Source organism: Limulus polyphemus, unplaced genomic scaffold, assembly GCF_000517525.1.
Source record: "Limulus polyphemus unplaced genomic scaffold, Limulus_polyphemus-2.1.2 Scaffold2606, whole genome shotgun sequence".
Taxonomy (NCBI): Eukaryota; Metazoa; Arthropoda; class Merostomata; order Xiphosura; family Limulidae; genus Limulus; species Limulus polyphemus.
Window position 1 is genome coordinate 16,888 of NW_013668216.1, and position 13,419 is coordinate 30,306.

Sequence of the window (13,419 nt, forward strand, 5' to 3'; positions counted from 1 at the left end):
AACACTAGTTCTGTTTAACACCTTTTTGTAAATAAAAGGGCGGGGGTTGGCAATTTTTACGTTGTAGAAATTTTAAGGTGGTTTCATTTCTACTTTTAGGTCTTGTCAGAATTTTAAGGGTAACTGCCTTTCCACAACTCGCTGCAGACAGTTATGGGTGTAAGGATTCAGCTCCGTACCCTTAATTGATTGACCTTCCATGACTGTTGGCTAGTTTACATTATATAAATGTTTATATTTATTATAAAATAATTTAAAGTGTTTAATTAAGGTTTTTTCATCAAATCTGATAAAAATCAGTTTGTATACTAATATATTAATATTAGATATTAAGAACTGTACGTCACTACAAATTATACAATACCTAAGAAGCTGTGAATGTATAATACTATGTATGGTATTTGTTGGTACCATACTGTTTGAAGAGGAAAATCCAAAAAAATGAAATCATTTCTTTTATCATCATAATTATTAATTATCTTAATGTCTAAATCTGAATAATGAACTTCAGTAGTTTATATAGAAGTGTTCGCAACGTGTAGAACTGTAGGATAAATGCCACAAAGTTCAGCTATGCGCAAACCTACGCAAACTTGTCTCCAGGACACTTACTTATATACAAGCAATGCGAGAGCCATCTATGATCAGATAAATCTAATTCACCATTTTCTATTGGGTGCATCGTTCCATCTTCATCAGACCCAAAAGCTGTGGGAACGCCAAGCATAAAATCTGCCGTTCCTGTATTCCTTAATAATATATTTACAGTTAATCCTACTGTACAAGCAAGTGATATTACTGCAGCATTAGGACTTAGATTTATTTCTAATAAATTCAGAATACTGAAGGTCTTCATGTATGGAACAGCATTCCAGAAAGAATTTGGGACAAGCTCTTCACGTCAAGGCATCGGTATAAGATACTGCTATACACAATCATGCCTGATTGAATTTACAGACTTAGGTTCATCAGACAAACTAGCTCACGTAGTAACTGAGACATAAGGTACAAGTTCTATGATGCCAAAGACACGTCAGCGGTATTTGAAGTAATAGACACGTATGGAAGACCAAAACAAAAGAAAACTTCGACGACGTCTATTATTTATTTCTGCTTATTATTGTATTTTTTATTTTATACCCACATATGGCCGCAGACAGCGAAAGGTGGTAAAGATGTGGGACGTTGTGGGCATTTGCTGCATTTGTTTTTTCTTAACTATCTGAGACCGGCGAAGATGAGGTTAAACGGTGTACCCCAAACGCAATTTGGGTCTTACTTCCGCCAATACCTCTAAAAACAGGGTACATTACATAATGACCCACCTTATGATTTGTGCCCCGGTGTTGGATGTTTGTATAGTAGCTGCGATTTATTTTTTATGTTTTTTATTATTATTATTTTTTCTATCAGGTTACATTTGATTATATTTCATCTATCTTTTGGTTATGCTGCGTAAATTTCGCGCTATCCTTCCTTTTGATGGATTCTCTGTCTCTCTTTTTTAATTTTAAGCTTTAAAAACAAACTGATCACGCACAGTTAAACTTAAAAGCTAAATGGAATAAGATAGCAGACGCCAGTACACTAGAAATAAAATAATATATTATTTGGTTTCACGATCCTTCGTGCCAAGATCATTTATACTTAATAAGTATATATATATATGTATACTAAGCAATTTTATTAAGGTTTACGTTAATAAAGAAAGGCATTCACAAAGTTGCATACTTTATTTGAAATATACTTTTAAAAGAACTTCGATAATGATCTGGTTAGATTGTTTAAAGTTAAGCACAAAGCTACACAATGGGTTATCTGTGCTCTGCCCATCACGGGTATCGAAACCCGGTTTCTAGTGTTGTAAGTCCGCAGCGATACCGCTGTGCCCCTGGGGGAATCTGATTAAAATAAATATTTTGTTAAACTATATTAAATAACTAGATAAAATTATTACTGGTGTTTATAACTTGGGAAGAATTTAGAAATTAAAGCCTGTGACAGCTCAAAGGAAAACTTTAATCCTCAACATAGAAGATTAAATTTAAAAGAATGAAAGCATAAGCAAAACAATTATGTATTGTCTTTGTGATGCATCAAATCATAAAAAAAATTGAAGATTTAACTTCAGTCTTGTAAAATCGAGATTTAATTTCTGAAGATATTCATTGACTGTTCCGTAAACAGTTCCGTATTTAATTTCTTTCTGTTAATATTTAGACTTAGCAGTAGAAGTTGTGATAATTAGGGTAATTAATAAGTGCTTTATTAGCAAATAGTTGGAAGTTAACTTTTCAGACCAATTGGTAGAGCATCTTGTATAGCGTCTTGGTAGTCTCAGATTCGAATCTAAGCTGAGGAAGTAAAAAAAAAGGTAAATTACCACAGAAAACATAGCTCTCAAATTATGACTGTCACAGAGCCTCAGATAAAAAGATAAGTATTGTTTGTGACAAGGTGTAAATCGAAAACTTTGAGTGTTAAAGTATTTCTTACTAGCAATTGCATTAGCTCAGTAGGTAGAGCACTTGTTCGTAGTGCGAATAATTTCAGATTCAATCCTTCTTGGAAGAGATGCGAAAATGTGATTACCATAGAAAACTAGTGCCCATCTAGTTGTAGTCCCACAACCTAAGATAAGGCCCGAGAACGGGCCTCGTTTGTGAGATGGAGGGTATACAGTAGTTTGAATTGTTAAAAATTCCCTTTCTGGCCATTTCTAATGGGGTGAACCATTAAGAAAGTAAAGTGTCCAAAAACACCAAAATATGTAATTATTTACGGAATGAAATTAAAGATAATTTGTTATTTTTACATCTGAAACATAAATAAGTAACGAATAATGAGGAGAGCACTGTTTCGTATTCGGACAAAACAAGTTTATTTAGCTCTTTTGTTGTTTTTTTTTTTTTGGTTCGATATCATATGATTATACAAAAAGCACAAAAGTAATTTTCGTACCCTCACACAACAAAATGATTGATATTATGTATATATCTTTTGTCACTAGGTGGAAGCACATGTGCCATGAAAGGTCGTATGGCTGAAATGATAAACTTAATATTTTCTTGTGCATCATACTTCGTTAGATATATTTGTATTTTCAGGCTTTGACCATTCTGCAGCTCACTAGTATGTTATTTAAAGACTGAATTACTTGCATATGCTTATCACACTTGTTCTTATCAGCAGTAAAAAAGAACAATAAATACAATAATATTGAGTTTACATTTAGCTTTTGATTCCATTTAATAACTGACAATCCAATCCAAACAACGAAAAAATAATGAGGACAAAAGTAATACAGGGTGATGTAAAAAAGCATAAAATAATAATCTAAATTATTTCTCACATGTGAGAATTTAGCCAAATTTCAACATCGCATATTTCACGTAAAGCTTTTGTGATTTAAAATATCAGAAATTGAAAACCGTTTCTCTAGGCTACTTTCCGGAAGTTTACGTTAGCTGTTAATTCTGTAAGATTTTGATATGTGTTATAAACGTTAACCGAAACAACTTAATAAAACTTGACATTATGAGCAAAGACAACGGAAAATCACAGCAAATCCATATATATATAACAATTTCATACGGTTGAGGTTTATTCGGCAACACTATGGTATTATTGTTTATATATCTAGTTGTTTACTGATAAAATATTTATTCTTAAAAACATTTAATAATTTTAATAAATTAGTGTTAATTATGAAGTTAGTAACAAAATTTCAGCATTGATAGAGAATTCTAAATTATTTCGCATGTATTGCACACCTTTTTGAATTACTCATAAATACCAATTTTAAAAACATAAACACGTTATTTTGACCTTTATAAGTATTAGAACGGCAAATGACACCGTACGCTTTTGCTATATTATTAAATAAAAATTGAATTTTCCTAACTTTAAATATGTAGAAATTCCATCTACTTTTTAAAAAATTCATTAAATTTACAATAACTATAAAATTTACTCTATAAATGTAAACAAGTATTTTAAGTGTTTCGGTCATTTCTACTATTTTACCTTGAAATTCGACCGCTACACTCTTTATGCACAGTTAGCTTATTCATACATGTATCACCACACCTAATGGTAGTAGTTAACATTTTTAATTATAGCTTGGGTCTAGTTAATAGACAGTGAATTATTATGGGTGAAATCTGAATGTCTTCACCTTTATTGGATATAACAATTTAATATATTTTATTGATAGTATTTTTAAGTTATATCGTCTGTTTATCTGGATATTTTGTTGTGGTTATTTGTAGAAATTATTATTTTTGGACCTGGATTGCCAACTTTGAAGGGTACGTTTTCTTCTTAACACTGGCGGTGGTAGGTTCATTTTTGCATACACCTTCGCTCAAGTGATGATAAATAGTAAAGATACGATATACCTTAAGCTTGAATAATCACACCAGTCCACAGAGCATAAAATTATTTATTCGATATTGTTTGTTTTGTCCTTGTTTCTGATTTAGTTCGTTATCTTGATTTTTTTTTTTTTTTTTTTACTTTACATTTATCCAGATAATCCTTGAATGTACGATATAGTTCACTCGACACGCTCTATAAAACAACATATTTAATACAAGCAGGTTAACAGTATTAAAGAACGTAAAAGGTGTCATGACATCATGAATGATGTGTTTACTGAGAGAGGGGAGATTATAGGCTGAAAATATGGAAAGTCAATTTGGGAAACAGTTAAAGAGCTTGGTTACACACGATCATTCATGAGCCCATTCAACATTATCAGGAACCTAATAATACAACACCCAAAGAATTTTTAAATCAACTTAAAATATTGCCAGAATGTGACAACTATTCACTGGAAATGACCCCATTTGAGCGTATAGCAGAATCCAACCAGAAGACCCAAGTTCAAATCCAGTCTCCATCTCACAAAAAAAAACAGCCCCTTTTGGGACTCTTATGTGGATTGCAGAAGATTAGCACTCACAAAATAGCACATAAAGAAATTAGTGATTGAGTAATTAATAATGCTCGAAAAGAGATAATCGAACAGACTACTAGCCTCGAGAACCACAACATTACCTTGCTAAAAAAAGTACCATAAATTATATTCAAAATGACTTTATTGCAACAAATGTTGTTATAGATTAAATAGCATTATCTGTGAGGTCTATGTAATGTGCTTTTTCTCTGAGTGTAGATCCTTTGGAAAGTCTGGAATAACAAACCACACATCACTCCCAACACTGGCAACAGCAACATATTATGTTCATCAACACTGAAAATGTGACAATTTAATTACTGAAAATGTGAAAGTTGTCGCATTCTTTTCTTCTTCTTCTTCTTTGTTGTTGTTGTTTTTTTTGTTTTTTTGATTGATGATAGCTATTTAAACCAATTTGAATTGATGGCTGAATATAAATCTTGAGTGACGTAAATGAACAATTTTACAAAAATTATGTGTGCCAATTACAAAAGATCTTGGTGGTTCTGTTTATGTTCTGGGCTATATTTTGTGCTTAGGAGATATTTATCCAACAAGTCAGTATGTAATTTCAACAAAGTAATACCAAAAATACATATATATATATATATAAAAGATACCTGATTTTAAAATAGTAATGTAAAGAGTTACGAGATGGCCCAACAAGTCTCATATCTTAACCATATAAAATATCCTTGGGATGAGCTAGATATGTTAATTCCAAAACGTTAAACATTTTCAATCATAAACTGGCTGAGTCATAGAGACAACAATGAAAGAAAATTGCACCAGATACCTGTCATAACACCTAGTTACTTTGTATGTATAGAAAGTACAACCTTTTTGTAGTTTTAACACCCAAAAGAAAGAAAAACACAGTGAAAAGTATTCAATTACTTTATGAAATTTAACAAACAAGGCTGATACAAATAATGCCATATATGTACACACAACATATTATTAAAATACAGAAAGGGTCCTTTTCTTTCATCTAAGTTATCCTATCCACTAAATTAAAAGAGACCCTTAAAACACTTCAAATCCAGCCCTTATCATTCAAATGCTTATCAAACTTTCCGTTAAACTCTCTTAAATTAACTTCATCCACCACACAAGAAGACAACCCGTTCCAGATGCCAACCTCCTTGTTAGAAAAATAAAAACATAAAGCTGTCTTAGCTCATAATGACTTCTTACCTACCAAAATGTATATTTGTGTCCCCTAGTCTTACTATTCTTACTATTAAGTATGAAAAACATTATGCATCAACACTATCAATTCTCGTAACATTCTTAAACACTTCAATCAGATCTTTTTTTTTTTCAAGTAGAAGCAAATTCAGAGATTTTAACCTATCCTCATATGATAATCTTTCGCTCCAAAGTATCATCCTAGTAGCCCTCCTCTTAACCCTTTCCAACAATTCAATGTCCTTTCTGGAGTAAGGATCCCAAGACTGAACACAATATTCCAAATGTAGCCTAAACAATGACCTATACAATAACGTTATAACCTCTTTAGATTTGTATTGAATATTTCTGTAGATACAACCTAAAATCCTGTTTGCCCTGACGCTAGCAACAGCACACTGTTAGGATGGCTTAAGAGACTGATCAACTACTACACCAAAATATTTTTCTTTGAGCTCTGTGGTACCTCACTCGTAAAATTAATCCAATTTTAGTGAATTCCATTTATAACAACCTTCTGCTTTCTTTCATCTCGCCAGTTTTCTATCCAATGAACCAATTTACTCCGCACACCTACAAGGATATATTTTAACAAGCCTTTTATATGACACCTGTATCCTCAATTACGTAAACAGTTGCCTCTCCAAAATTTTTGAAAACATTAGTAAAACAAAATTTTCCCTATTGAAACCGTGTTGACTATCCAACAAACTTTACTTAATGACTTTGCAAAGCATCTTTTATCAAACTTTCAAAAACATTTCCAACCGCTGATATAAGACTAATATGCCTATAATTACTGTAACAATTTTTATCATCTTCTTCAAAAGAGAGTAACATTAGCCAACTTTCAAGAACCTAGAAGAAATAATAGCAAGTGGCTCACATATCCAATCCTTAACCCCTTTCAAAACCTTGGGTAAATATTATCCAAATGCTTTATCATTTTGTAAACTATCCAATTTTTTTTAACAAGCTCGGAATTTTCTAAAATTCTGTCTCTCTCATGATTTGGCACTAACATTTCCCAATCTATTCCATCATTTTCATCTGATGATCTATAACAAATTCAAACTAAATGCCTTCTTCCCTTATAACTACTAATAAAAATGTAAATAGATTCAACCTCATTGCTATTAGTTTTGATATCCTCAAGTTGAACAGGCTGTAAGTCACATTTTACATACAAATTCACTCTTCCTCCTACTTTTTAGTACTCGATCCATAAGGTAACTCGAGATGGATTCCTATACGTGGTGAGCGAATATCCCAGAGAAAGTTCTGTCTCTTCATTTTACCTCCTCTGAGTTCGAAACTTACACCCACGTATTTGCCGTGTGTGGCGTCTCGTGAAGGAGAGGAGATGACCTGGTGGTTGAATAGAAGCATCTTGACAGGTCAGTTATACCAGTGGCACTTTAACACATCACTTTGGTATTGAATTCCTGTAGATGAGTAGTCTTGGAGTGGCTCCCCCAGCGTCAATTGGCTGATCCTGGTGGGCTAAGGTTAACTAAATGCCATTGTTGTACGTTCTCAGCGGGTTTTGTGGACTGATTTTGGTGCCCACAAAACCTTGGCGTAGCTCAAATATCATTGTTTGGTATTGTAGTGCATCCTTTCAAAACCTTGACACATTTCCCTTGGTATCCTCATCCATGGTGGGCTCCTGCCTGCCAGTGGGCCTGGGATATATCTTGCAAGTATCATACTCCTTCCCACTGCATTGCTTTTCAGTAGGCTTGTGCCCTTGCCTGGCTGGCCAGACGTCAAAGCCAAAAGGAATCTTGGATTAAGTACACTACAAATTTCTTTTCTACCATCAGTACCAAAGTCTTCTGGGAAAGGATTCGGAAGGTCAATGAAAAGCATGCTTCCCATCTCCTTTTGGTCTTGCTCTCCAATGGCCAGGAAGATGCTGATGTAAAAGGCATCACTGATATTCTCGGGGAGTGCTTTTCCTGCCTTTCCAGCACTTCTTTTTCTTCCCCTGCCTTCTTGGCCATGAAGTCACGGGTGGAGAGATCACCACTTTCCTTTAGGAAAGATTGTCCCTATGATTATAATCGCCAGTTTACACTGATGGAACTTAAACTGGCTCTCCATTGGTCTGGCAGTACATTGGTTGGACCTGATGATGTTCACAAGGAGATGCTGCGGTACCTCTATCCTGCCTCTCTTGTTCTTATTCTGGTTGTTTTTAACCATATTTGACAGGAGAATGTTTTTCCAGATGCCTGGGAAGGATCCGAAGATTCCCTATAATTATTGTCCAATTGCTTTGACTAGCTGTCTCCTTAAGGTTTTAGAGAGGATGATTAACGCACGTTTTATTTGGTTCTTTGAAAGAAACAACGTCCTCTCGCCCACCCAATATTGTTTTCTTCTAGAGTGCTTCATCGTGGACAACCTGATGTGTCTCGAAACCTCGAGGAAAGCCTTCCTCAAAAAAGAGCATCTTGTTTCTATCTTCTATTATCTTGAGAAGGTTTATGACACTACGGGGAAGTTTGGCATTTTGCGTGACTTCCATTCATATGGGTTGCGTGGTCATTTACCCATAATTTTTCAATAGACCAGAATTTCCAAGTCTGTGTCGGTTTGACACTGTCCTGATCCTTGACACAGGAATTTGTTAGCAAATTCATTAATTTTCGGAACTTTCTTAATTATACCTATTTGTTCATTCAACACAGTGTAACTACACACAACCCTATAAGCACAATTAACCAGTACCTTTATTAAATTATTCTTGAATGGTCCAAGAACAAGGCTATAAACATGAGTTTATACTCCAGATAATTCAGTTTATGATATACAGTTATTTCAAAACTACTGATATTGCTATTGTTATTTCATTGCGCAGGTTCTTTTAAATTATTATGTGAAAATAAGGACAAGTCCAGTACAAGTAATGATAGCATATTAGTGTGTTTCTTTCTTAATGTTTCTACAAGATGCCTTCACTTGTACACTTTTGTAACTTTTAGGCCTAAGTTTAGAGATGACGTTCAAATGAAAATGCCTCGTTAGTGGTACTATGACTAACTTAAAAATAAATTTACTTGTACAATGTCACAGATAAGTGATCGAGTAACTGAATATATATGAGATAACTAACACTGATAAAATACTTTACTGAAGATTGGCACTCTACAAACTGAAAACTGACTGACTCAATGCTTCACTGCTTCCCATATTTATTACTCTCCTAGAGTTTACTAGATTCTTGACGTTAAATGTAGAATATTACAGGTATTATATGGCTAAATTTATAAGCCTTTCGATTTAAAGACCATGTACCACTTAGCTAACATCTAAATTAAAGCATTGAAAACATAGCTGACAACATTATTCCTCCCTAGATTATAAAGTTATTTCAACAATAAAACAACATAAATAAAACACTGAATTAAGCTGCCCATTCACTAAGTCTTTTTGATGCCCTCGTGTAGCTTTGCACGAAATACATAACAAACAAACGTACTTCCAAAGACAACCACAATGGATGACCTCTGATTTGGATCACTCATCCTTCTGGATTTTATTCATTACAATGTATTGATTCTTAACATTACAATGTATTGATTCTTAACATTACAATGACGATTCTTCCCAATTACTCCTTGGCTTTGAAGCTCATTTTTCCTTGCAATAATACTTTTTTCCAGCTATACCATGTTGCCTTGACAAGATTCTATCTTATTAATATTACGATGATTTTTACTTTCCATTTTATCCCAAGCTGATGTAAGACTTTCCTGTAAAGTTCTGTATCGCATATTTATTCTTCATATCCATGAGAGCTCTTCTATTAGAAAATCCCAGACTGTTTGGTCATAGTATACCCCAGTCACTAGATGAAGAATTATTGTTAATCACTCCTGGTATGAGTATTTTATTTCCTGGTGGTACAATGACCACCCTTCTTTTTGTCACTGGAAGTTAACCTCTGGTACATTACTTGTCATGTAATACATAGGAATTTCCTTGTCATTGACTGTGAAGATATCTGAAGCTAGCTTAACCTCTCATCCATGCCTTTCCATGAAATCAATTCCCAATATGCACTCTTCCTTGATGTCAATTACCCACATATCATGATGTGTAGAAAAGGTTTCTACAGTAAGGGTAACTTCTAATTTTTTTCTTACTAGAGCTTATTGTCCATCTGCTGTTTGAAGCAATCCTTTTTCTTCTGTTCTCTCTGGAGGCATTTACCCAACTATCCTTTAAAAAATCGTGTTGAACTATTATAGTTGTAGAATAAATGTTGATCAACACATTATAAGGCTTTCCATCAATATACCCCTAAACTCGTGGAACAGTTTCTTTAATTATTTAACTCCTTATCTCCTTAGGAAAAAATTAGGTGTTCTCAGTTGAACTTTGCACCATATGTCCAGCTAATTACAGTCTTTTTAATGTCTTGTTAGGTATTTGTTGTTCCTTTGATGATTGGACTCTGGGTCCAATCTTCAGGGTATTTTCCCATTGGCTTAATAATAATTGTCGATACCTTACAGTCTCAGTTTCCTTTTTTCTAATATCATTAGGTAGAAACTTTTGTTCCATACTAGCTATAATCTACAGTTCCTTGCTATATGTCCTTTCAATTTTCACTTGAAACACCTATTTTCTAGTGGTCTGTTTCCTCCATTCTATGTAATTAGCTGTTTTACTAATTAGTTTTGTTCTTCCAGACTTTTGGTAGGGAGAATTGATGTTTTAATACTACAGGATCTGATATTGCCGTAATTTCTTTAGTAGTTTATATATGACCTTAATGGATTCTGGTTCCATTGTCATTTAGTAAACTCCCTTTAAAGATATACACCTGCTTTGCTTCTTTCTAATTTTCATATTGTCATCTATTATGCGATCTATAAAATGTTCATGTGTCAACAAATCCCTCATTTCACGAAGAGCGTCTGGTTAAGATAACTAGAAAAGCCTTTCCATATCTTCTGCAAGTTTGGCTAAGGTGTCATATTTCCTCTATACCCTGTTCTGAAGCTTTGTTCTGAAAACTTCCTTGTGGTGTGTTACTCTGAACCTGTTGGACAAAACAGCAGCTAATACTTTATAGTTGTTATGGCACTCAACTGGAACATTATTTAATGTTGTTAAAACTGGTCTTTTTAAATAGGCAGCAAGATGAATAGCTTGTTATTCACTATTCCACCTAGTCAAACTGGAACTGTTTGCACTGAGTTCGGTATATCTTCCATGGTATCTTCTCATTATAGTCCTTTGGTTTCTCACGTGGCCAGCTAAGTTCTAGAATTAGATTTGACAGGAGTAGTCTAGAAAGGTCCTGCAGTAACAGAAGGAACAACAGTAGTGGTATTAGGAGTACAACAAATATGCTCTCCTTTTACATATCTTGTAGTAGATGGTGTTTTGGTGTTTTAGATGAAAACTCTTGAGTCAATGCAGAAAAAACCTTGCCGATTTATTCTTTGCATTTAATAATTCGTTTTCCAAATGCTTTATTCTGTCATAGATGTTCGCTTCTACATTATTGATGTCTTTCATTACTTTGTTCGTGTGATTTCGTACTTCTTCAATTTTTGTCATTACAACTTCTCTACATTTCTTGAACGTTGTTGTTCTAATCTTTACGTCTCCTATACGTTCATTCATCTTGTCTTCAATCAAGTTAATTTTCGATTTTAATTCTTCTGAAAATAATATGTATCTTTCTTTTAATTCCTCTCTTGAATTCCAGTTTCTTACATCTTGTTTTTTTGTAATTTCCTGCCATGCTCTTCTAATATTCTTTCCCTTTCTGCTTGTTCTTGTTTTAATTCTCTGTCTCATTCTTTTTGGTCTTCTTTTAATTTTCTCTCATATTTTTCTAATTTGTTTATCCCTTTCTTTTTGGTCTTATTTTAGTTTTCTGTGTCTTTTGTCTTAGTCTTGTTTTAATTATTTAATCATCTCCAAAATCGCTTCCATCTCACTTTGTGACTATGTGGTTGTCACCTTAGACAATTAAGGTTAAACTTCAATGATATTAAAGGTTCTATTTTATTTTCAACAAAATAATGTCACTTCTGATACCGCCGATTTTGAAGTTGTTCTTTCTTTGGACAGGTTCTTTTAAATTATTAAGTGAAAACAAGGCCAAGTTCAATCCACATACCAATAACAAATTAGTTACATTCAATTTAATTTACTCAAATAATAAGACATAACATCCACTTTAGTGTGGTCATAAACAAATATATCATTAAATAATAAGTAAATTAATAAATATTTCCTTCATTAAGTTTTGGGAATTCAAACCTATTTTAGCGGCCTGGTTAGATAGGTACTTCCTCAGCAAGTGACACCATATTTTAGAATTGAATCAAAACAAGCATCTATAGATATAATAACCAAATGTCTCTCTGTCACACTCTGTATATACTGAACAGTAAATCATAGAAAAAGTACATACAAATCAAAATATTTCTTTTCAAGAGTACATTACTGTAATTTTTTATGTTTAATTAGCAATTCCTAAAATGTACAATGTCAAGCAAATTGAATTGAATTGAATATCTCCCCCTTGACACTTCTTATAGAAATAACAAATATCAAAAAGCGCTCACTTCGGTAGCAATCTTTTCTGTCTCTCAATAAAATGACAAGGATCGGTGTCATCCAGCAGAAAAAAAATCCCTGTGGCTGTTTAGCAAACTTATGAGTTCTCCATTGTACTGGATGTACTCATTGCATCGAAATCCAAACATTTTTGCCAACAGTGCATTGCAGTCAGTCTCCTTTGCTTATAAACAAACGCAATGCAATTTTTCTTATTGAAATAACACACGGCCCACTAGACAACGATATTGCATATGATCCAAGGCATTAGGTTGACTGCACATTTTGTATTTATTAATTACTATTTTAAAGAAATTTACCGTTGAATTGTTCCAAACAGGCAATAACAAAAAGAAGTAACTTTGATTTGTCAAGTTTTTGATCTATCAAATTCCAGATCTGCTCAATGGGGTTGAGATGGGGACTATGTGGGGGTCACTTGAATGACTCCAGCAGCTTCTTTCTTAGCTAAGTAATTTTTGCATAGGTTGGATGGGTGTTTGGGTCATTATCGTCTTGGTAGTAGAATCCTTTACCAATAATACGCATACCACTGGCTATACCATAATGGATCAGTATCTGATGGTACTGGCGCTGGTCCAATATTCCATCTATTTTGCAGATATATCCTGTCGCCTCATCATAAAAACACCCCCAAACCATCACATTGCCTT